General features: G+C 51.2%; 1 long non-coding RNA gene across 1 annotated transcript; it reads right to left on the bottom strand.

Annotated features, from left to right (window-relative positions):
* Positions 1-272: 272 nt before the first annotated feature.
* LOC135361961 (uncharacterized) lies at positions 273-23,632 on the bottom strand. Its single transcript, XR_010406240.1, has 3 exons — positions 23,502-23,632; positions 11,141-11,296; positions 273-2,107 (listed from the first exon to the last, which is right to left on the bottom strand). It is a non-coding gene; the product is annotated as an uncharacterized LOC135361961 (long non-coding RNA).
* Positions 23,633-25,504: the final 1,872 nt, after the last annotated feature.

Here is a 25,504-nt window from a genome sequence, read left to right as displayed (position 1 = left end):
AATATATTTTTTAAAGATTTTATTTATTCATTTGACAGAGAGAGCACACAAGCAGGGGGAGCTGCAGGCAGAGGGAGAGGGAGAAGTAGACTCCCCGTTGAGCAGGGAGCCCCACGTGGGGCTTGATCCCAGGACCCTGAGATCATTATCTGAGCCAGAGGCAGACGCTTAACCGGCTGAGCCACCGAGGTGCCCCCAAAATAAAATCTTTAAAAAAAAAAAGGAAAAAGAAACTAGCAACCAAAAACATCATTGACCTGAGATGGTTCGTCTTGTAGATGTTAGTTTTTTTTTAGTTTTTTAAAAAGATTTTATTTATTTGACAGAGAGATACACAGTGAGAAGGGGAACACAAGCAGGGGGAGTGGGAGAGGGAGAAGCAGGCTTCCCACTGAGCAGGGAGCCCGATGCGGGGCTCGATCCCAGCATCCTGGGATCATGACCTGAGCCAAAGGCAGACGCTTAATGACTGAGCCACCCAGGTGCCCCCAAAATAAAATCGTAAAAAAAAAGGAAAAAGAAACTAGCAACCAACAACTTCATTGACCTGAGATGGGTTGTCTTGTAGATTTTTTTTTTTTAATTTTGTTTTTTTTTTTAAGTAATCTCTATACCCACCATCGGGTTCGGACTTAAACAACTCCAAGATCAAGAGTTGCATGCCCTACTGACTGAGCCAGCCAGGCGCCCCTATAGATGTTGGTTTTGGCTGTAAAGTTGTAAGTACAATCTTTAAGGAGTGCAGCAGATTCAGCATTTTATGGTAATGTAACAGTTCTCGAGGTAGTCTTGCTTTCTACAGTTTTCCACAATAAACAACACATGGCAGCTAACTTTCAAAATGGTAAGGTTGATGGTCAAATTAAGTAGGAAGAAGGCGTAACTATTTTGGGGAAAAACTTTTTTTGATTAAAATTAGATTTATGTAACCTGGATCTTGATTCAAACAAATATGATCAGAATCTTGGAGATTTAACTTGGAAGTACCTAACAATCAAAATTCCAGATAACAATTTTAGCTACAAGTACTTAGAACCAAAGGGCCAGGGGCAAAGGAAGGGACCAGAAGCAAGTCTTTATCTCAATATAAGAGTGTGGGGGTGCCTGACTGACTTGGGAGAGCATGCAACTCTTCATCACAGGGTCCTGAGTTCGAGCCCCATGTTGGGCATAGAGATTACTTAAAAAAAAAAAAAAAAATCAGTACAAGAGTGTGGTCCTTCAGGCGCACCAGGCTGGCTCAGTTTGTAGAGCATGTGACTCTTGATTAAAAAAAAAAAGTGGTCCCTCCAAACAGATGTGAGAAGTGACTTTTTAAATAAAGATAATAATTACTATAAATGTATACAAAACAGAGGAATGGAGTTTGTTCTGAGTTGTCTTCACAAGAACAGAAATACATTTGCCAGAGTTCTGACTGTGGGGTGCTATGCTTATCATTGGGCTCGCTCTGCCCACCCGTATGCATAACATGCAGTCATTTGGTGCTGATGTGACATCTCTAGGGAAAGTTGGAATCCTGGACGTGGAAAAATGGAGCAAAAAATAGAGTCCTTCACTGCCTTTCCTGGTAGGTAAGGCGAACTTGGTCTCATATGACTTGCTGTAGCCCAGGATGGGGTCTGGGGTTCTCAAAATCTTGAGTGGACACCTCGGGAGTCAGTTGCTGTGGTAACACATCCCTTGTCCTAGGAATGCTGCGTGTCATTACTTTTACTTGGGGATTCATTTGAGACTTCTGCTCACTCCCATTAAGCCAAGGCAGCAAGGTGTCCCAGTGAGAGCCAGTCCTTGCCTCAGCCACTTCCTCTCGGCAAACTGGTGCTCATTTTCCTTTGTGGGACTCTCACACAAGCTCACTTGCATTGGGCAAGTGAGACAAATGTTCACAGGCCCTGTAGGAAAAGGTCAGCAACAACAGAGAACCAGCCTCATCATCTCATGCTCCTTTTCCAAAAAATAGTACCTCTTTGTCTTCTGGGGTTCACCCAGGTTAAAGGAAGAAATCACTGTCGTCTCTCTGTTCTGTAAGGCACTTTTGCAGGCATCCAGTCCATTCCCTTCATATTACAGATGAAGGAACACAAGCCCAGAGCAGCGGGGTGACCTGCAAGAGAGAGTGTGCTGAGTTCATCCCACAGAAGTCCAGCCTCTAGGGAGCCATGCCCTGCGCTGGGCCTGGACCTTCCAGGTAGGGGCAGGGCTCACCCAGGTTGAATGCTTCAGCACTTACCACCACCTTCCTGCGCAGAGCTCTTCTTCAAAGGGCTCTTTTTTTTTTTTTTTTTAAAGATTTTATTTATTTATTTGACAGAGAGATAGCGAGAGAAGGAACACAAGCAGGGGGAGAGGGAGAGGGAGAAGCAGGCTTCCTGTGGAGCAGGGAGCCCGATGCGGGGCTCGATCCCAGGACCCTGTGATCATGACCTGAGCCGAAGGCAGACGCTTAACGACTGAGCCACCCAGGTGCCCCCAAAGGGCTCTTAAATCAAGGTTTCTCACTCCGTCTCAGCACTAAGCCACCCGCCACTTAAGGCACGGAGTCCTGGTGTTCACTCTTGCTCACCAAACATCAGCGCCTTTCTCCCTTTACATAAAGATACGATTTGACAGTTGCTCAGTTGTATTTGGAATCTATGACACCAGGAGCCATTGGCTGTGCTTTGGGATCTGGGTTGCTGGCTCCTCATTTTCAGTCCCTTCCAGATACTGAGGAGGAGCATTCCTGCACTCAGCATTAGTCCCTAGCATAGTCGGCCAACATCCTAGGGGCCTGGTGGGCAGTAGAGCACAAACTACAGAAACAGAAGCAGAAACACACACTGGAGGTTGCCAGAGGGGCAACCACACGAGTTTACATGATACTGTCCTTATCTCTGCTGATAGCTCTCTTTCCGGAGCAGGGGCTCAATCTAAATTCTTTTAGGCAGTTAGGGGCGCTTGGCTGGCTCAGTCAGTGGAGTGTGCGACTCTAGATCTTGGGGTTGTGAGTTCGAGCCTCACCTTGGGTCTAGGGATTACTTAAAAATAAAATCTTTAAAAAATAAATTCTTTTAGGCAATTAGAGGGGAAGCCAAAAAAAAATTTGAGTCTCCTATTTCTTAAACATAATTATTAAGGGGCGCCTGGGTGGCTCAGTCGGTTAAGCAGCTGCCCTCAGCTGGGGTCATGATCTCAGGGTCCTGGAATCGAGCCCCGCATCGGCAGGCCCCCTGCTCAGCGGGGAGTCTCTTTCTCCCTCTGCCTCTGCCCCACACCCGGTTGTGCACTCTCTCTCAAAAAAAAAAAAAAAAAAAAGTTAAAAAAAAAAATAATTACCAAAACTAATCCACATACCAAGGAAACACATGGAGGGGGACAAATATTGCTCCCCGGCACAGCCAAACCTAGAAGGCTAAAGGGAAAGGTATTTTTCCTCCGCGCCACCAGAATGAGCTTTTCCCTGCAGGCCCCTGTGGCAGGTAAAGGAGCCCCCAAGGCAGAGCGGGCGGGTTGCGGCCAGAAGGCTAAGCACACGGGGAACAAATACCTCCGTGAACAGCAAGCCTGCCTCTGCTGCCCGCACACTCGGATCGGCTCCTGAAGACATCGCTCGAGCCTCGGCCCAGAGGGCTACGGAGACCCCCAACCCTTGGGCCGAGCTGGCTGGTGTCCCTTGAAGTGACTAAAGGCAAGGAAGCTGACATTCCTGTCCCTCCCAGGAAGGCCGTGGCCATCCTCCCGAGCAGGGGCTTCAAACCACCCCACGCGCTGGGCTCGGCCCCCACCCGGCTGCTTCCCTCCGGCAGGACACCCGGTAAGGACACTGCCTGGAAAGAAGGGAGAAGCTTCGGCGCCTGCGGGAGACAAATCAGAGAGGATCCGCGGAGCGGGAGGACTGGTGCGCCCCAGGGGAAGGCAGCACCGGCACCCTGACGGCGAGGAGGAAAACGGGCCCTCCGCTTTGCTGCTAACCAGCGGCACTAAAGACAGAGACGCTAAACTGGCAGCGCCAGGAGGGCCCGGCCAGCCCCCAACGCGCACACGCACACGCACGGTGCCGGGAGGGCCCGGCCAGCCCGCAACACGCACGCGCACACGCACGGTGCCGGGAGGGCCCGGCCAGCCCGCAACACGCACGCGCACACGCACGGTGCCGGGAGGGCCCGGCCAGCCCGCAACACGCACGCGCACACGCACGGTGCCGGGAGGGCCCGGCCAGCCCCCCAACACGCACGCGCGCAACACGGTGCCGGGAGGGCCCCGCCAATCCCCCAACACACACGCGCACACACTCACAGTGCCGGGAGGGCCCGGCCAGCCCCGCAACACGCACGCGCACACGCACGGTGCCAGGAGGGCCCGGCCAGCCACCCAACACGCACGCACGCGCACACGCACGGTGGCATGAGGGCCCGGCCAGCCCCCAACACGCACGCGCACACCCACGGTGCCAGGAGGGCCCGGCCAGCCCCCAACACGCACGCGCACACCCACGGTGGCATGAGGGCCCGGCCAGCCCCCAACGCGCACGCGCACACGCACGGTGCCAGGAGGGCCCGGCCAGCCCGCAACACGCACGCGCACGGTGCCAGGGGGCCCGGCCAGCCCCCCAACACGCACGCGCACACACACGGTGCCAGGAGGGCCCGGCCAGCCCCCCAACACGCACGCGCACACGCACGGTGCCAGGAGGGCCCGGCCAGCCCCCAACACGCACGCGCACACACACGGTGCCAGGAGGGCCCGGCCAGCCCCCCAACACGCACGCGCACACACACGGTGCCGGGAGGGCCCCGCCAGTCCCCCAACACGCACGCGCACACACACGGTGCCGGGAGGTTCCCGCCAGCCGCCCAACATGCACGCGCACACGCACGGTGCCAAGAGGGCCCGGCCAGCTCCCCAACACGCACGCGCGCACACAGTGCCAGGAAGGCCCGGCCAGCTCCCCAACACACACACGCACGCACACACACACGCGCCAGGAGGGCCCAGTCACCCCCCCAACACACACACGCACGCACACACACGGTGCCAGGAGGGCCCGGCCACCCCCCCAACACACACACACACACACACCCAGTGCCAGGAGGGCCCGGCCAGCCACCCAACACGCACGCATGCGCACACACGGTGCCAGGAGGGCCCGGCCACCCCCTCAACACACACACACACACACACGCCCAGGCTCTCCTTGAGGACCTGACCCAGGAGCCAGGTGGAAAGGGGCTGCCTGGCTCCGTGGGGTGTATGTGCTGGGAGTGAGCTCCACTTACTGGGGGCTGAACTCAACCTGCTGTCATAGTACAGGAAGCAAACAGGACCCCTCACAAGCGGTGTGCGAGGAGGGAATTCTCCCCAGAGCAGGCTTTCCCCTGGTTCCCACGGACCTTGGTGACGGGGATGTTTGGGTGTGGAGGGCAGCCCAACCGAAGGCAGGCCTCAGGCTGACCCAGGCCGACTCAAAGGAGAGCGTTCGTTCGCGGAGGCCTCTCCCTGTCCCTCTCCTGTCTGCCTCATTTCCCCTCTCCCACCTTCGCTGCACGAGCATGTCGGCTGAAAAAGCCAGTGTCTTGGAGCTCATTCTGGGGGGACCCAGGCTTACCGGAGGTCAAATCTGCATCAACATAGCCAAAGCACAAAGCGGGCCAACTGAGGTGCAGGCGGATGCCAGTTCCCTATTTCCAGTACTGGTTTCATAAAACAACTCTTAGCGTAGTTGCAAAGTAGAGGGAGGGCGCCATTAATATCTTCCTCAGACAAACACGCTAAGGTCTCAGTTCTATGTGGAATCTTAAAAAAAAGACTCAGACTCATAGAAGAAGTGGTGAAATTTATGCTTACCAGAGGGGGTGCGGAGGGGGAATTGGATGCAGGTGGTCAAAAGGTACAAATTTGCACTTAAGAAAAAATAAGTGCTGAGGATATAATACACAACATGCCTATAGGCCCCACTGCTGTAGGGTATATATGGAAGCTGGTAAGAGGGTCAATCCTAAGACCAGGTATCACAAAGAAAAGAACATTTTTCCTCTTTCTGTTTTGTCTGTCTCTCTAGGACATGATGGACGTAACTGAACTGACCGTGGTAAACATTTCACAACAGATGTAGGTCAGATGATCATGCTGTACTCATTAAACTTATACAGGGCCGTGTGTCACTTATATCTTAATAAAAATGGGGAAATTTTTCTTCCAAAATTCATGCTTAGAGTTTGTAAATGGATGAGACCGTGATGTGTTTTTCCTCGTTCGTGTCTTGCGGCTCCTTTTCCCTTCAGAGCCCGACTGAGAGAGCACAATGCAAGCCCGAGGAGGGGAACATCAACTCACCCAAACTTAAGGGTATCTGTTCCTCTGAGCTTGCCTGGCCTGCTCCACAAAGCAGAGAGGCCTGGGCCTCCCAGGTCTGGGCACCCCTGGCTGCGAGCCCAGCCCCTGGTCTCGGGGGCCTGCTTTGTAGGCTGCCTCTCTGGCCTCCCCACCTCTCTTCTGCTGCCCCCTTTCCATCACAAATTACCTTCTGTGCATGCAGCGAAGCTATGAACCCACCCTGAGTTTTCTTTTTCTCTCTTTCTTTTCCTCTTATTTTTGTTGTTTTTTCCAAATTATCCTTCCACACAATTTATAGTTTTCTATGGTTTCAAGCAATCATCCCTTGTTCCTTTGAGCCACAAATTAGCCATCACTGACTGAGCCAATGAAAAAGCAGTTTGAGGGGCACCCAGGTGGCTCAGTCATTAAACGTCTGCCTTCAGCTCAGGTCATGATCCCAGGGTCCTGGGATCGAGCCCCACATCGGGCTCTCTGCTCGGCAGGAAGCCTGCTTCTCCCTCTCCCACTCCCCCTGCTTGTGTTCCCTCCCTCGCTGTCTCTTTCTCTGTCAAATAAATAAATAAAAATCTTTAAAAAAAGAAAAAGTAGTTTGAATTACCACATGGAAGAAACCAGCATGAGGTTAAAGTCATCTCCCCACTAGTGACAAATTCCATACAATGTCTTCGTAATAGGACCACAATAAGGAAGGTAAAAATCTGGGGTTTTAGTAATTCCTCAATAGAATATTCACTAATGCATTTGGTAGATGCTAAAATTGACTTTGAGTGATGTTCCCAAGGCATTACTCTCGCCTAACACAGTTGTTAGGTGGGTGGAATTTTGTTTGAAATTGTTCCTTTAGGGGCAACTGGCTGGTTCAGTAGGAAGAACACGTGACTCTTGATATCAGGGCTGTGAGTTGGAGCCCCAGGTTGGGGGTAAAGATTACTTTTAAAAAATTAAGAAAGAATAGTTCTTTTACTTTGTTTAATATCATTGACGTATTTCAAAGGTTGCAACCTCCCCTCCATCTCCAACATAATGCACAACATACTATGTTTTTTTTTTTAAAGATTTCATTTATTTATTTGAGAGAGAGAATGAGATAGAGAGAGAGAACGGGGGGGGGAGGGTCAGAGGGAGAAGCAGACTGACTCCCTGCCGAGCAGGGAGCCCAATGCGGGACTTGATCCCGGGACTCCAGGATCATGACCTGAGCCGAAGGCAGTCGCCTAACCAACTGAGCCACCCAGGCGCCCCCACAACATACTATGTTAACAATGTTTTCCAGCTGACTTATCAAAGAATTCCAGAAAACTAAAATTTAGGCCTGCCACTCTCTACACCTCTTTCCCAGACAATTAGAAACAACAGCAGGATGATTTCCTTAGTTGTACAAAAAAATTTTAATTTTTTAGATGTAATCTCATAGTCCATTTTTGCTTTTGTTTCCTTGCTTAAGGAGACTGATCCTGAAAAATACCACTAAGGCCAAGGTTTAAGAGGTTACTACTAAAGGGAAGAAAAAATGTTTTTTATTCTTCAAGGTCTTCCAGATGGACTAAGAATTAAATGTACTGGAGACAGATTAACAGAAGGAAAAGCTAAAGTCTTTTTTTTTCAAATTGGTTTCAGCAGTAGAATTTAGTGATTCATCAGTTGCGTATAACACCCAGTGCTCATTAAAAAACTAAAGTTTTATTACGTTTGCACAGAGGCCCAATAGTGAAATTGAGACCCAAAGAATTGACTAAAGCAGGTAAGTTTTAGAAATTTTAAGATAAAGGGAAAATTAATCTGTGAGGAATTGACAGGACAAAGAAAACTTGTGTTTGGGAGCTTTGATTTGTAAGGAATTTTAAACAGAATTTGGGCTGGGGGAGTAAATTAGTAAAAAGTAATAAGGGTTGTTTATACAGCTTAATTCGTTCTAAATTTCCCACCTCTGGTCGTAAGGATGTCTTTTTACCTTCTGATACAGGGAGATCACCTTTCACAAGGGAATGGAGAGTAATTAGTAGGTTTATTTCATTATTATTTTTTTTTTATTTAGAAATAGATTATGACGGGGCGCCTGTGTGGCTCAGTCGGTTAAGCAGCTGACTATTGATTTAGGCTCAGATTGTGATCTGGGAGTGGTGCGATCCGCCCATGGGGCGGCCTGCTTGGAGAATAGTCTGTTTAAGATTCTTTCCCTCTCTGGGACACCTGGGTGGCTCAGTCGGATAGGCGTCTGCCTTTGGCTCAGGTCATGATCCCAAAATCCTAGGATCCTACTCAGTGAGGAGACTGTTTCTCCTCTCCCTCTATAGCCCCACCTGCTTGTGCTCCCTCGATGGCCCTCTTGCTTTGTCTCTCAAATAAATAAATAAAATCTTGGGGCGCCTGGGTGGCTCAGTCGGTTAAGCATCTGCCTTCGGCTTGGGTCGTGATCCCAGGGTCCTGCGATCAAGCCCCTGCTCAATAGGGAGTCTGCTTCTCCCTCTGCCTGATGCTCCCCCTGCTTGTGATCTCTCTCTTTCTGTCAAATAAATAAATAAAATCTTAAAAAAAAAAAAAAAGAGTCCCAGGCTCTACTGACTGAGCCAGCCAGGCACCCCATGTTATGTTACTTTTGTTATTAAGGAGGAAGTATTTGGGGAAGGCCAGTGAGAACTTCTATCCATGCTTCAAAAGTCATCTTAAAGTCTACTTCTTCAGACTGTGTTTCCAGAATTGTACTGAATATAAATTCTACCTTTTTTGAACTCCCATATATTGCTTTGTTACTTAGGTGTGGCATTTCCCTTGTTCTAGATGATATGTGATTTTCAATCATGTATGATCTTTTTTTCCATGACTTGCTTATATCTTTGGTGCTTGTTCATGGTACATAGACACGGACACAATTACACACACATGTGCATGAGTGCGTGCACAGACACACACGATAGGGAGGAAAAGAGACACAGAGGGATGGAGGGAGGAGGGAGAGAAGGGAAGAGGCAGGAGGAAGGGTAGGAAGGAGGGAGAGAGGAGGGAGGAAAGACAGGGAGGGAAAGAAGAGAGACAAGGAGGGATGGAGTGAGGGAAGGAGGAAGTGGGAAGATGGAAGGAGAAGTAAGGAGGTAGGGAAAGGGAGGGTAGAAGGGAGGGAGAAGGGACAGACAGGGAGGGAGGAGGGAGAGAAGGAGAAAGGAGGGAAGAGGAAGAGAGGGAAGAAGGGAGAGTGGAAGGGAGGGAAGGAAGAAAGGAGGGAGGGAGAGATGAAGGGAGGAGGGAGGGAGAGAGAGAGGCTGAAGGACAAAAGGAAGGAGAGAGAAAAGGAAACCATCTTTCCATACTTCATTCTGACTTCATAAGAATTCTGGAAAGAAGAAGAACCAGGCTGTGCCCTGAAACCAGATGCATGTGGCCAGGTCCACAGCCCGCGTTCTACTCAATTCCCTGGTCTTTTCTATGATATTTCTTAAGGTGGGAGGGGGTGGTTAGGGGCACTGTCCCCCCTCTAGTTGACGAAAGGCGCCCACATTACTGCAATGCCACCACACACGGAATTTTGCATTCCAATTCCAGGGGACTCACGACATACCCGGTGGACAGCCGTGGCCTCCAAGTGAGGACTCAGGCTCTGGACCTTGCTCCCCACGCCCACTAACTGCAATGAACGGAACCGAGAGCCGGCTGACACTCCCCCCCAGAAACTCATCCTAAAACACTGCTTTCATGAAGGTGCCACCCCCCAAGCCCAAACCTCTTTCAGTTTCCATCATCCCAAACATACACATTCCAACGCCTTCCTTGAACTCAGCCCCCACCTAACATTTAAACTTTGTTGGCCCCTCAATACAGAGTTCTCTGCAGACTCCTCTCTAGCTTCCTCTCCAGCTCACACTCCAGAGCCCCCTGGCTGTGTCTGGGTTCCCTGAGACAAGCCTTAGACTTCCCTCCCTCCCGGGGTTGCTCACACTACCCCTTTACCTGAAGTTCCACGCACAGCCTGCTTAGCCTGCACCCACCTCTGACTCCCTCTGAGGAGGAAGGGAAAGCCCACAACTCCCCAGAAGCCAAATCGCCTTCAACCAGGGGCTGCTAGGAACAGTCTCTTCGGAGCTTTGGATCCTGCCGCCCCCCCCCCACCGCCCCCAGCAAGCTGTGTCACCTGGTCAAAGTCACCGAACCTCTCCAAGCCTCCACGGCCTTGGTTAAGGAAGAAGCAAAAAACAGTGATGCCGGGCGCCTGGGTGGCTCAGTTGGTTAAGCGACTGCCTTCGGCTCAGGTCACGATCCTGGAGTCCCAGGATCAAGTCCCGCATCAGGCTCTCTGCTCAGCAGGGAGTCTGCTTCTCCCTCTGACCCTCCGCCTCTCATGTGCTCTCTCTCTCTCTCATTCTCTCTCTCAAATAAATAAATAAAATCTTAAAAACAAAACAAAACAAAACAGTGATGCCTCCACCGCCCTGGGTGGGGGGGGGGGGGCGCCACAGCGCCCTGTCACGCACAAGGGACAGCGGAAAGGTGGATGAGCCAGGCCCTGGTGCACGGCGAGCACTCCCGGGAGGGCACCAGCCCGAGCAAGCAGAGCTCCCTTCACCCCACAGGCTCTCCCATCTGCTTAGGAGCAGGGGCGAGGCACCCTGTCCGCACCTTCGATCACAGTGAGGGCCCATGTCCAGCCTGACCCCACTCAGTCCTGACCCCTTAACTCCAGCATCGGCTCCACTTGTCTGAGCGCCCCCGCCCCCCCCCCGGGCCTTACTTGCATCACTTCGAGTAAAAGTCACAGCTCGGGAGAGCAGGGAGCATCACGATCCCCACTCTGCAGAGCTGGCCTGGGAGGCACAGAGATCAGCTGATTTACCTGGGCCACAGAGCCACTGAGTGGTGCTGGGACTCCATCATTTCCAGCTTCTTTCTCTCACGTGGGCTGATCTGTCTCCCCAGACCGGGAGAACCAGGGCACGAGGATGGCTGAGTCTGGACCAGAGACCTGCCCCGCACTGCCTGGCAGAGGGCCCTGTAAACACAGCAGCCGACAAAGCTTTACTGACCGAAGTCTGTGTAGGCACAAAGAGGCATGCAGGGGGGAGCCTGGCTGGCTCAGATGGTGGAGCGTGTGACTCTCGATCTTGGAGTCAGCGGTCCCAGCCCCACACGGGGTCTAGAGTTTACTTAAAACAAACAAACAAACAAACAAGAAAACAAAAAACCAAAAAAGAGGGAGAAAAGGACCCAAAGGACAGGTAGGGCTAGAGACCTTAGAGTCCCAAGACAACTTTCTGTCCCCAGGCCAGCTGTGAGTGAATAACCCTCGCCTCTCTTCCCTCATGGGCCCCTGTGAATAAAGAAACACAAAACGGACTGAAATCGGAGACGTGAGGCCGCACGGTAGGGCCCTCGGTAGCAGTGTATTTTCCTCATCTCAGTTACTCCGGCAGCACCCCGGTAGGTAGTGGCTACTGCTAGCCTCCTCTTGCAGATGAGGAGACCGGGCTAAAGTGAGAATAAGCAACTCAGCAGGCCAGCCAGCTCGCAAGGGGTGAGCAAGCCGGATGCAGGTGGCAGCCCTCTGGCTCCAGAGCCCCCTCCCGTGGATGTGGCACGTGGAACCATGATTCGGGGCTACTTTTGCCGAGGACGAGGCTCCGTTCGGTTGCTAAGGTGTGCAAAGTGTGAAGGTAGGGAAGGAAACATGCTCAGTGAATGCTAGCACGACTGGGGCCCAGGTAGGGCGAGATCTGTCAAGGGTCACGTGAGTGGCTGAGGTAGAGCAAGCTGGACTGCCCCGCGGAGATCGGACACAGGAAAGAACACGCAGATACTGGAGGTGCTCTAACACGCACATGACGACAACCCTTGTAGGGCTCTCACGCAATAATTAACCTCAAGTCAAAACTGTGCCTGGGGTATCTGGCCAAGGGGCTGGGGCGGGCCGGCCGCACTCACCAAGGGCCAGCCGGAGGAGGAAACATCTGGCTCAAGTCAGGAGGAGGTAGTCCCGCTGTCACCCCTTACCAGCTCCGTGAAAACGAATCGGTCCACAGACCTTTCTCAGTGTCTTACCCGTCCTCTGCGAGCACGAGGCCGGGCCACCTCCCTCCGTCAGGCGCAGTCGGTGAGCTGCCTAGGACCCATGCTGCATTTAGGAGCCCGCAGAAATGCTGTAGCTCCGGATTTCAAACGGGGCGGCTGAGCACGGTAAACATGGGCTAAGTCAGGTACACTGTCCTGCACAGGACCCGTTCTTAGAAGCTATTTTCAATACTTAGGATATTAACAAGTGCCGGAGCATCTATAAAACAGTTCTGGAAGGGAAATCCGCAGAGCCCTCAATCCGGCCCGCTCTCTTTTATTGGACAAGAAAGAAGCATGCATACCATCAGGTTGAGTTCAGTATTTGCTTAGGGTTTTCTTCTTTGGATGTAAAATTTACAGACAAAAGAAGGCACAACACCTTACATTTATTGAATTGGGACAAACCATATAGCCACTCTTTATCATCGATTCCTTGCTATACCCCAAATCTCTTGGCCCTTGTCCCTTTATCGAACTCACCTGGAGAAACCAAACACCTGCTTAAACTCAGCTCTCCAACCAATAAGAATGTATCCCCCGCTGCAAGAAACAAGAATAAGAAAGGAAACGAAAAAGAAAACAACAAAGAAATGAAATTTATTTATTCCTCAGCAAGGGCTCAGAAAGCCATTTCTAGGAAAGCCGAGGGGAGGAGGTGGGGGGGGTGGAGAAAGAGCGGCAGGAAAGTGGGTGATGACCCAGATCCAAAGGGTCCCACCCTAAGGGACATGCATGCTTGTATAGAGAATCTCGAGGCAGAGGCATAGACGCTGTGCCCAAAGGTGTTTCAAGATCCATGGTTGCAATGAGAGGAACACAACTTTGAAAAAGAAAAACGGAAAAAAACCCAAGCGAGCAGGAGCTCTGTCCAGTTGAAGCCGACCTGGAACGCTCTAAGCCCCGCGCAGGTTCGCAGCCCTGTACTGAGATGTGTCTTCATTACTAAAATCCCGGAGGCACAGGGGGCGCCTGGGTGGCTCAGTCGGTTAAGCGACTGCCTTCAGCTCAGGTCATGATCCCAGGGTCCTGGGATCGAGCCCGCATCCGGCTCTCCGCTCAGCGGGAAGCCTGCTTCTCCCTCTCCCACTTGTGTGTTCCCTCTCTCCTGTCTCTCTCTCTCTCTCTCTCTGTGTCTGTCAATTAAAGAAAGAAAGAAAATCTTAAAAAAAAAATCCATAAAATCCCGGAGGCACAGGACGCTCTCAAGGGGCAAGCGTGGTTTTATTTGCAGAGTGCATCTGAGCAACAGGCGCGCTCAGAAGACCCCAGCCCAAGCTCCTGTTCCCGGGGACCCAGGGGTCTGGGGGTCTGGGGGTCTGGCGGGCTCTGACGTGAGCCGCCTCCCGGAAAAACCTCAGACGGCCACCTCGGGGTCCATCACTTTCCTTGCATTACTATTCCCTGCCTAGCCGCGGCGGCTGGATTCGCAGGGCTGGCCCAAGAGACACTCTCCCAACACTTGGGCAGGGTCTCCAGAGCTAGGGGGACGTCTGTGTCTTACCCTACCCACACGGGCTTGCGCCATACAGCACAGCGCCTTCCTGTGGGGGAGACAGGCCACCAGGTCGGGGCGTGCGAGCCCAGCTCCGACTTGAAGACTCAGCCTCTCTAGCTAGGCATTGCCGGCTCCGACGCCTTCGGGCAAGTGCGCCCTACCTGAGCTCCCCTTGCAAGTGCACCCGCCTGGTGGGTGGCCAAGCCCAGGCCGCATGCGCCCAACCCCCCGCGAGCCCACCCCCCCCCCCGCAGCGGGTGGTATATATAAAGGGGGCGTCTACCCAGACACTCGGGAACGTGACAACGCCAGGACCGCTTTGCGGGAGCCCGTCGGCAGGCCACCGCTCTCTGCGGCGTCACCCATGGATCCAGAAGGATCCGACGGGGCACGTGCAGAAGACAGCACCAGGGATATGGAGCCTCCCGGCCCAGGCCAGGACGATGACACCGGCTTCCTCAGCCTGGAAGTCGACGAGGACCGGGAAGAGCCGCAGGGTCGGTGACCGTTGGGACAGGCGCCAGCAGCAAGCCCCAGAAACCAACGTTCCCTGGGCGAGGGGGGCGGTCCCGACACCCCGCAGAGGCTGCCCCTCGCGCCCTCCTTCCCACAGCCTGGGCTCTGACGCCCTGATCTTTCTGTCTGGATCTCCTCCTTTGCAGAAACCCAGCCTGCGGCGATGTCGCTTACCGCGGACACGGGAGACACCGGAGACGGAGCGGCGGCGGAGGCGGGGGCCGAGGTCGCACCCGAGCAGGACCCTGCCGCCGCTGAAGTCGAGGAGGAAGCGGACGGCGAAGCCGTCGGCGACGGTGATGGCGTCGGCGACGGCGATGGCGTCGGCGACGGCGATGGCGTCGGCGAGGAGGCGGACGGCCACGGCGCCGCAGAATTTCCGCCGCCTGGGCCAGGGCAGCCGGGGCCGCAGGGGCCGCAGGGGCCGCAGGGCCAGCCTCAGCAGGAGGGGCCGCCGCCCCAGGCCCGGCGCTTCATGTTCAGCCGGCTGCAGCTGCGCGAGCTGGAGGGCTTGTTCCAGCGCAACCAGTATCCCAACGTGTTCATACGGTAAGCGGGCTGCGGCGCTGGGCGCGGGCTGCCGGCTTCGCGGGAGGCCGGCTGCGCGGGCTGGACGGGCTGCGGCGCTGGGCGCGGGCTGCCGGCTTCGCGGGAGGCCGGCTGCGCGGGCTGGACGGGCTGCGGCGCTGGGCGCGGGCTGCCGGCTTCGCGGGAGGCCGGCTGCGCGGGCTGGACGGGCTGCGGCGCTGGGCGCGGGCTGCCGGCTTCGCGGGAGGCCGGCTGCGCGGGCTGGACGGGCTGCGGCGCTGGGCGCGGGCTGCCGGCTTCGCGGGAGGCCGGCTGCGCGGGCTGGACGGGCTGCGGCGCTGGGCGCGGGCTCCCGCCTTCGCGGGCGGCGGGCTGGGCGGGTTCGCAGCGTCTCTGTCCTCGCGGCTGACCGAACACCCCGCGGCCTCGAGGCTGCCGGGCCCGCCGAGCACTGGCGCTTCGGCGGGAGCTGAGCGCTCGCTCTGCGGGTGGGGCGGCGAAGGCGGACGCTCGCTCGGGCGGGTTTGATGGCGGCGAGCCGGGAAAGTGCCCGCCGCCCTTCACAGAAAAAAGTCCTACTGGCAGCAGGGTGGGCGGGGACGAGGGCGACAAGTCTGAGACGCGGAGCAGGCGGCTTAGGATCCTACCTTTGTTTAAAATCGTGGTAAGTCTGCTCGTCGGGAATTATTTCTGCACTCAGTTTTTTAAAATGATTCATTTTCAGTAATCTCTACACCACCGTGGGGCCCCTGCACCCATTTTTACATTTTTAAGTACTGCACTTGAAAACTATCTGGATTAGTGAATATTCTGCATTCCCTTCGATTTTGCTAGAGGTCTTGAAAAAACTAAAAGTTAAGAAAAAGAAGAAGAAAAGAAAAGGGGCGCCTGGCTGACTCAGTCGTTAGAGCCTGTGACTCTTGATTTGGGGGTCTTAAGTTCGAGCCCCACGCCGGTTGTAGAGATTAGTTAAAAATAAAATCTGAAAACAAAGTACAATTAAATCTTGCTTGAGGGAAAGCTGCCCTGCAGAAGGAAAGCTCAAGCTAGATGGTACAGGACAGTGTTGGGGGCGGCGAGGCGTCTGCGGCTGTGGGCGGGGGTAGGGGAGGAGGAAGTCAGTGCTACCAAAACTTTAAAATAAGCACAACCAAAGAATGAACAGCAGTTTGTGCCATCCCTTAGCACCTATGGGAATGTACTCTAACTTGGTCATCACTGAGAGAGAGAGAGAGATGGGGGAGAGTCAGAGAGAGGGAGAGAGATGGATGGACAGCACCTTATTGGAGGGCTCTAATTTAATCCATAAAATGGATTAAGAGCAATGATCGAAAGTCGGCAGAGATAGATCCTCAGAGATATTTCTTCATTTTGAAGCTGGTAACACTAAAAGAAACTGGGTTAGAATGTCGTGTGTTCTCGGACACTGTGCCTCCTTTACCCCAGAGACTTGGCTTTCCTTCAGTTCTTGGTCCACTGCATCTCACTGTAAATCCTGAAAGGGTGTGACTTTTCCTAAGTGTAGAGATTGGTTCCTAAAATGCCACTGACATCTCCCTGAAAAAAGTGTTAAAAAGAGGACGGAAAAATCCTCTATTTTAATTCACCCCCAACTCCAAATATTGATTTTTCTCCCCTCAGCCAGGAGCTTGCAAGATTCATGGGTGTGCCTGAAGCCAGAGTGCAGGTCAGTAAACCTGAAAAAAACCATTTGGCTGGGAGCCGGTCTAAAACCGGCTTCAGGACTTGGACACCTTTGTCCTAGACCTCACCGTCCTGGGTTTTTGTGGCCTTTGCTAGCTTTGGGAAATAAGTGTTGAACTTTTGGGTCATGGTGGGGGGACAATGGGATAGGATAAATAAAGCCCAGGTTTGGGAAATTGCCCATTTCCAGAGGGAACATGATTTCCTAAAGGAATGAAAAAATTAGTATCGTATAGTATCCCTTCTATAAAATATCCATACGTGTCTGTATAAAGTGTACCTATATATATACTTTTAGATGTCACTGAATTAGACATAGAATACACATATTTATATAGATTTTTAAATAGAGCATAAATAGAAATAGAACCATAACGATAGATCACATATATAGTATACGTCTTACTTTTATATGTGATATATACCTATATGCTAACAGATACGTGTATGTACATATAACATCATAATTATGGATCACATATATAGTATACGTACTATTTTTATATGTAATATATACTAACATATATGTGTACTATATAATATCAATATGGGATATAGAAGTACATGGAATGTAGTAAATATGAATATAAATTATATAATATATAAAATACATTTAATTCATAGAATATATGCTTATATATTCATCTAATACAGAATATATAGTTGATATGTTAAATGTATATGCAATAACTATGCAGTATATCAAAAGTATATTCTTTTTTAAGTATATTCTAGAACAGATAAATACCATATATATCGATGTGACGTAATTGTTATTGCTAATATAAAATACATTTCTATGATGCCCATATAATTAATCAGTTATTATCTACGATGTTATTAATATAGTCCTATGTAATATATAATTACCATATACTATAGCCAATAGATTGTTCTTTGCTGTATCAGTTATGGATTAATATTTATTTATTCTTAATTGATATTAATTATTTAGTAGCACGTTAATCTAGTGATATAGCAATATCCGTATATAGTAGTAATGTTTCTCTACGATCGAATCATCATGCATTATTTAATTATTATACTATAAGGGTATAATTATGTAATTCCTATGTATTCATGTATAATCACTCATGTGACTTGTATATACACAAGTATATATGATAGACGATATATTTATATATAACCCACCTTATAACAATATATACAGAAACATAAATATTTTATATAAACATAAAGAAATGAATACCCACAAGCACACATACTCAACAGACAGCTCAACTCCTAAAGGGTTATCATACAGGCAACACTTCACTGTCGGGTCACATCTGGATGGAGTCTGAAGTGGAAACCGTTCAAATCGTTCAACTCGCCAAGGAGTTGAATTACACTGATTTACTGAAGACGAGCATAAGCTCTTTGCCTAAGGAGTGAATTTACAAATATTTTGGCATAGGCTTGAGGGAAGATTTCACACACATGACACAGCAGATAAGCAACTACCTTCTGTCCAGTGAAGCTGAGACTTACAGGGAGGGTAGAGCTTCAAGTACAACAGCCTGGGCCTCCTGCTCTTGGTATTTCCTCTTAACATATGATTTTTTTTCACTCTAGGATTCAGACGAAAACAATTTTACTTTGTCATTATAAAATTACTTTTAATTTATTTTAAAAGTTCAAAAGTTTATTTTTACTCTTACTGCTTTTAGTGCAAGTGCCTAGGCCTCTTGTTGGGTTGTGGTTTTTTTTTTTTTAATGTACATGATTTCTTTCTTTTTTTAAGATTTTATATATTTGAGAGAGAGAGTGAGCGTGAGAGAGAGCAAACAATCGGGGAGCGGCAGAGGGAGAAGCAGACTCCCCACTGAGCAGGGAGCCTGACATGGGGCTGGATCCTGGGACTCTAGGATCTTGACCGGAGTCAAGGCAGACGCTTAACCAACTGAGCCACTCTAGGCGCCCTAATATATATGATTTCTTGCTCTAGGATTCAGACGAAGGCAATTTTACTTTTTAATTTCAAAAAATATTTTATTTTATTTAAAAGATTTTAAATTTCATTAATTTACTTTTAGAGCTGTTGCTTTTAAGTATTTGGTAAACAGGTGTGGAGAGTGGCAGGCCTACATCTTCATTTTCTGGAACGCCTTGATAGTCAGCCTGAAAACCTTGTTAAACAGTAGACTGTGCATTACGGTGGAGATGGGGTGGGGGGGGCGAGGTACCACCTTTGAAATCTGTCTACAAGAGAAAAGAAACGAAAACAACAATTTCAAACAAGGTTCCACCAAGCTAACAAAGGTGGAGGCCGATCCACACAGGTGGAAGCCTAAGGCCAGAAAGATGCCTTGGGGATATGACTCACATTCCAAGCTCTGAACCAACCAAACGCATTGGTGAATATTCCTGTGAGGAATGTCTGACACCTGAGACTTTGATCTTCCTCTTGTGGTCCTTTTATGAAGAGATTGTGTGGAATTTGTCACTAGTGGGCACTGGCTCTTAGTTCAGGCTGGATTCTGACGTGTCCTGATTGGAAAGACTTTTTCTTTTTTTTTTTTTTTAAGGATTTTATTTATTTATTCATAAGAGACAGAGAGAGAGAGAGAGGGAGAGGGAGAAGCAGGCTCCCCGCTGAGCAGGGAGCCCGATGTGGGACTCGATCCCAGGACCCTGGGATCATGACCCGAGCCGAAGGCAGGCGCTTAACCATCTGAGCCACCCAGGCGTCCAAGGAAAGACTTTTTCATTGGCCCAGTCAGTGATGGCTAATTGGTGGGTCAATGGCTCAAGGGGTGATTGAGACCACAGACAGCCTAAGTGGAATGAAAGGATAATTTGGCGGCGGGGGTGGGGGGGTGGCGGGGGGAGAAGAGAAATAAGAGGGAAAGAGAGAAAAGGAAAACTCAGGGTGGGTTTATTAGCTTCGCTGCATGCACAGAGGGTAATTTGTGAAAGAAAGGGGGCAGCAGAAGAGAGGTGGGGAGGCCAGAGAGGCAGCCTACAAAGCAGGCCCCCGAGACCAGGGGCTGGGCTCGCAGCCAGGGGTGCCCAGACCTGGGAGGCCCAGGCCTCTCTGCTTTGTGGAGCAGGCCAGGCAAGCTCAGAGGAACAGATACCCTTAAGTTTGGGGGAGTTGATGTTCCCCTCCTCGGGCTTGCATTGTGCCCTCTCAGTCGGGCTCTGAAGGGAAAAGGAGCCGCAAGACACGAACGAGGAAAAACACATCACGGTCTCATTTGTTTCCAAACTCTACAGCACTTTGAATTTTCTTTTCTTTTTTTTAAGACTTTATTTATTTATTTGAGAGAGAGCGAGAGCGAGCAGAAGCAGGGAGAGCAGTAGGCAGAGGGAGAGGGAGAAGCAGGCCTCCCGCTGAGCGGGAAGCCCGATGCGGGGCTCGATCCCAGGACCCTGGGATCATGACCTGAGCTGAAGGCAGACGCTTAAGCCACTGAGCCACCCAGGCGCCCCAGCGCTTTCAATTTTCAAAGAAGTTTTTCCCAGTTTTATTAAGACATAAGTTACATAGAGTCCTGGATCAATTTAAGGTGTACAGCATAATGATCTGACTTCCATCTATTGTGAAATGTTTACCACAGTAAGTTTAGTTACCATCCATCATGTCCTAGAGAGACAGAGAAGAAAGGAAAAAGACAAAAAGAAAAATAAGCAGTTTGTTCTTTGTGATTAGAAGTCTTAAAATTGAATCTCTTAACTGGCATAGATACCATAAGGTGGTGTTAAGTATAGTCCTTAGGCTACATTAGAGTCCTGGTACTTACTTATCTTAAAACTGGAAGTTTTTACCTTTTGACCACCTTCAGGCAGTTCCTCCAGCCAACCCCTCTAAAAGTGGTCACAAGTCTGGTCTCTTTTTCCATGAGTTGGTTGGGTTTTTTCAGATTCCCCACATAACTGAGATCATAACGTGTTTGTGTGAAGAAGAGCTTAATGGATGTGCCCCCAAGTGCAGTAAGAGCTGTTTCATGAATCCGGTATTAGAAATACGGAAGGACTATCAGAGTATACCTCAGCTAGGCTACCTGGCATTTATGTAGATTTGGCCTCCGGTAAACTTGGATCCCCCCAAAATGAGGTCCACGGCACTGGTGTTTTTAGACGGCATATTCATGCAGCAGAAAGACCAAATACTAGGATGGCAGAGGGGAAATGAGGCAACAGAGAGAGTAGAGGCCCCCTTTGTGTCAAGTGACATTTGCAAACCGGGAATGTCTACAGATATTAAATACAAAGAAATTCCACTACCTAGGATGCGGAGAGGACAGTGGAGCCCAGAGCACAGGTTTTATCTGTAGGGTTCATAGTTGGCAGATACTAGGGAGGAGCCATTTTGTGACTCCTCACCCACATGGTGGTTGACTGTCTTCCTGCCATGTCAGTTTCACCCTCTTGCCTTAAGAATACTGTATGGTTGCACTTATATGTGGACTCTCTTTTTTTTTTAAGATTTTATTTATTTATTTGACAGAGAGAGAGAGAGAGAGAGAGATCACAAGTAGGTAGACAGGCAGGCAGAGGGAGAAGCAGGCTCCCTGCTGAGCACAGAGCCCGATGCGGGGCTCGATCCCAGGACCCTGGGATCATGACCTGAGCTGAAGGCAGATGCTTAACCATCTGAGCCACCCAGGCGTCCCATATATGTGGACTCTTAAAAACAAACTAATGAACAAACAGAGCCAATACAGACTCATTTACAGAGGACAAAATGGAGGTTGCCAGAGGGGAGGGGGTGGGGGCATGGGAAAAATAAGTGAAGGGGATTAGGAGGTACCAACTTCAGTTGAAAAATAAATCCGGTGCGGGGATGAAAAGGACAGCGTAAGGAATATAGTCAATAATATTGTAATCGTTTTGTATGGTGACTACACTTAACCGTGGCGAGCATTTTGCAGAGAAGCGTCGAATCACTATGTTGTACACCTGAGGCGAATACAGTATTGTATGTCAACTGTCGCTCAGTGAACAACAGAAAAGAGGATAAGGGATGGGATGGGGCTCTCCTGGTTGAGTAGAGGGGCCTCGGGGGCCCTGCCGCGCTGGGCAGCAGGGGTCCTGTCCAGGGTGCTGGAACCGTAGCCAGAGCGGAGGGAGCTGCCCGGGGGCTGAGCCCAGGAAAGCCTGGAGGGTGGTGCGGGCTGGAGGCTGCAGAATCCACCACCACGGTGACGGCGGTGAGCCTCTTTGCTCCCGATCTGTTGGCTGGACAAGGATTTTACGAACTTAGTAAATCTGGTCCTAGTTCGTGTAAACATGCCTTGTCCCCAACGTCTGTAATACTCAGGTAGTGTCCAGCGCTTCAGCTTCCTCCTGTCCCAGCAGGACCAGCCACAGGCTCCCGGACCCTCCATGCCCCAGCCTCGCTCACAACAGCATCTTTTTCACTCTGAAGCGGTTTCAGAAGATGAGCGACCCTTCAGTCATCCTGAAAGGAATGCTGCTGTTGTTGAAAGATCCGGCACGTTCCTGTGGATGACGTGATTACTCTTGGTTCAGGATGGGCTTTTCAAAACGGGCTTTGTTCCCCTCAGCAGGACTCTTGGACGATGCTGAGCTTCCCCCATAAGCAGGGTGACCCCTGCCTAGTGACTAGGGGCCAGGGGCAGCTGGACAGCTGCTGGTCAGCTGTGAGGACACAGACATCCCAGGTGTAACAGCCACGGCGGGGACAGAGCGCCGTTCCTCAGCTACACCTGCTGCTGAGAACGGGGAAAAGTAATAGGCAAGGTGGGAGGACAGAGTCAAAGCAGAGAGCCGAGCCAGAGCCTGGCACAGCGTGGCACAGCGTGGGTGCCCTCTCGGGGTGAGCTGCAGGGGGGCCCGTGGCCCTGGCTTCCCTAAGCGATTTTAGCAAGAAGGAAATAGCTCCCCTGATGCAGTTTCAAAGCTTAAGGGCATAGAGAGTAAGTAGCCTGCTTGTTTTTTCATGTACGACATCCAGTGCTCAACGTACTAAAACGATCCCTTTTTCTCTCTGATTGAAGGTTTGGTTTAAGAATAGGAGGGCCACGTGGAGGAGACATCAGAGGGCACTGAGGTTCAGAAACATGCCCCCCAGGGCCATGGTCCCCCCCAGGGCCATGGTCCCCCCCGTGGCCATGGTCCCCCCCGTGGCCATGGTCCCCCCCGTCATCATCAACGTGGGTGGACCCTGCCATGCCTTCTTCATTCCGGAGCCGAATTGCCTACGCGTGGTCCCCGAGCCGCGGCCGGTGGGACCGCCTCAGCCTCCCATGCCGCTCTTTCCTGTTGTCTTCTTGCCTCCTGTGCCCTGGGTTCCTCCACCCCTCCCTCCCTGCGGCTGCCCTGCTGTGGTCCCGCCCAGGTTCCTACCGTCCGTGTTTTTCTTCTAAGCCCTTTTCCCACGGAATGGCCTCCGTGACGGTTTGTTCCCACGGTGCTTTTGAGCCCAGCCCCATTCTGTGTAGCTCGCCGCCAAGAGCAGTTCACTCAATGTATGCAAGAGAAGTGCAAATTCACGGACCCTTATTTGGGGGCACCTGCTGTCTTTTCAATAAAGTTAAGCAATTCACGCTCGGCGTATTTGTTTTGCGCGTGGTACGGGGTCGGTGCAAGTGATGGACGGCGCCGTTCCTCCAGAAAGGCAAGGAGGCCTGCCGCTTTCATGCAGCCGCGCCCCTGAGCCACCATCAGGAGGCCACGGCCCTCTCCGAAGTTCCCCAAGCGCCCACGGCCGGCTTCCAAAGGCCCACCGTGCCCTGCAGCACCCCATCTTCCCCCGCACTCCCCCCCGCCCCCACCCCGTGCCCCAGCGGGACCGCGCCGCCGTGCAAGACCGGGTGGCGTCAGCCTCCAGGGAGAGAACGGTGTGCTTGCAGGCGGGGCTGAGCCGCAGCCGCGGGGAGGAGCTGAGGCCCACCCGGGACCCTTCTGGAGGGGACACTTCTAAGGGGCTACTCACGGGGCTCCCGGAGAAGCGGCAGCCGGGCGTGCAGCTAGCTGCTGGTGCTCCGCAAGCTGCGTCCGGTGCCGGCCCTTTGGGCGGAGGAGACGCGGCGACGGCATTCCGGCCGGAGGGTCCTGCGCCCTGCGTCCTGCGTCCGCCAAGGTGCCACGAGACGGGACCCCCTTCAAGGCCGGCGCTGGGCTCTCGGTCCTCCCTTTCCCCCGCGCCCCAGAGGCCGAGGGCCCAGCATCGCTCGGTCGCCGGCTCCCAGCTGCCCGGCACCTTTCGGCGACACCGTGCCGGTGGCCCGCGGTCCTTGCGTGCAGTCGTTCCAAGTCGGCGGCCGAGAAAGGACGTGGGTTTTTGTCCACTGGGACTCGGGGAGAGAGAGGGGCTCCTGCGGAACCGAGGCTGTGTACCTGTTGCCCGATCGGGTTATTTACACTGGCACACACCACTCTTGTTGTTGCCAGGACGACCCCAGCCTTGGGGACGAGTTTTGCCGGTGCACCCAAAATGTCTCCCCCGGTCCCCCCGGTTTGGGTCGTGGCGCCGCCGCGGGCTCTGTGAGCCCCGGCGTCGGCGAGCTCCCGGATCCGAGATCGGGTGGCCCCCTCGTGTGCTAGCAGTGGTTCCGGGGTGCCGCCTCGGGATGGGGGAAGCATAGCGTTTCTTCGAAGCTCCCCCAGCCCCGCGAAGCTGCCGGCTTCCTGCGTCGCCGCCGCTCTGACTCACCTCCTTCCTCCCCGCAGAGACCTGGGTGGCCTCAGCCCTTAGCTGTGGGCCCTCGACTCCGTCCTGCATCTCCCTCTCAAGGTGTGTTCTCAGGAGCTCTCCGCGCACCATCTTCGCGTCTGATTCCAGGACGTTTGCTTGTAAACAGCAATTTTTTTTTTTAACAGTTTGAAATGTTTTTACTACACTTGACTAGTAGTACAAACCGGTAATTACAATAGCCAAATCTCTGTATGATATATATTTAATATATTAAATATACAGAACAATAAAATAACCCCCCACTTTGAAAAAATATGGATTCACTTTTTATGTCATCAAATACAAGGCTCACATGTATAATGAAAGTTAATAATCTGTTCACGTGCCAAGGGACAAGGCTAAGCAGTAAATTAATATTTTTAAGTATATTAAACCAGAACAATTTCCTTTTTGAGTTTGATAAGCCAAACACTATCAAGGACTATTTCGAACCTGAATATAATCCAGTGGCTATGAAATTAAATAGGGAATTTGATCAGAAACAGGTAAGCATTTCTTTTTTTCTACTTTTTGGTCAGTTTCAGTTAGCAAATCAATGGAAAACTTTTAACTGTAACATTCGTTTTCATTTTGTTGAGCTTCAAGAACCACCTCTGCAGCCTGCCTTGGGAAGGTTACTACATAATCCGTGCATTCCTGCCAAAGATTAGCCATCTTCCCAAATTGGAGGGTTTCAGACTCACTAGGCTACTGTCTGGATCTGCAGCCTAAATAGCAGTTATTGAAACCACTTCCTCGAATGTTCCTTGATAGAAATTAATGTATTCTTTTTCTTTGTGTATTTTAATAGTGTCAGATACCAGAGTTAAATTGGGTATTTTAAATTAAACTAAATTTTTAAAAATTATTATTCTCAAAATATAGTTGATATACAATGTTATATGAGTTTCAGGTGCACAATATAGTGATTCAATAATTATATATTCTCTGCAGAGAAACTGGCTGTTCTTAATTGTAGTATCTGGATTCATGGGCCCTCTGGCTTTGATGGTCTCATCACTATCCTAATAGATTTAACTACCAGGAGACCTCAGAGGGAATGGTGACTTGATGCGGGTCATGTTTTTAGTGCTTATTTAAAGTCTTACTTGCATTATCTGCATTAATTTCAACATAAAAAGCTTAAGGCCAAATGTAACGAATGATTTTAGGCTCTACCTGATCCTGAAATCTGCATATTAGATCTTATTTTTCCACAGGGAAAAAAATATCAACAAGCCTTCCACAATTCAAAATTTGAA

The sequence above is a fragment of the Mirounga angustirostris genome, unplaced genomic scaffold, assembly GCF_029215605.1.
Source record: "Mirounga angustirostris isolate CCGP_5_RB_7025 unplaced genomic scaffold, mMirAng1.0.hap1 SCAF_11, whole genome shotgun sequence".
In the NCBI taxonomy this organism is placed as follows: Eukaryota; Metazoa; Chordata; class Mammalia; order Carnivora; family Phocidae; genus Mirounga; species Mirounga angustirostris.
This window is presented reverse-complemented; position numbering and strand designations above follow the sequence as displayed.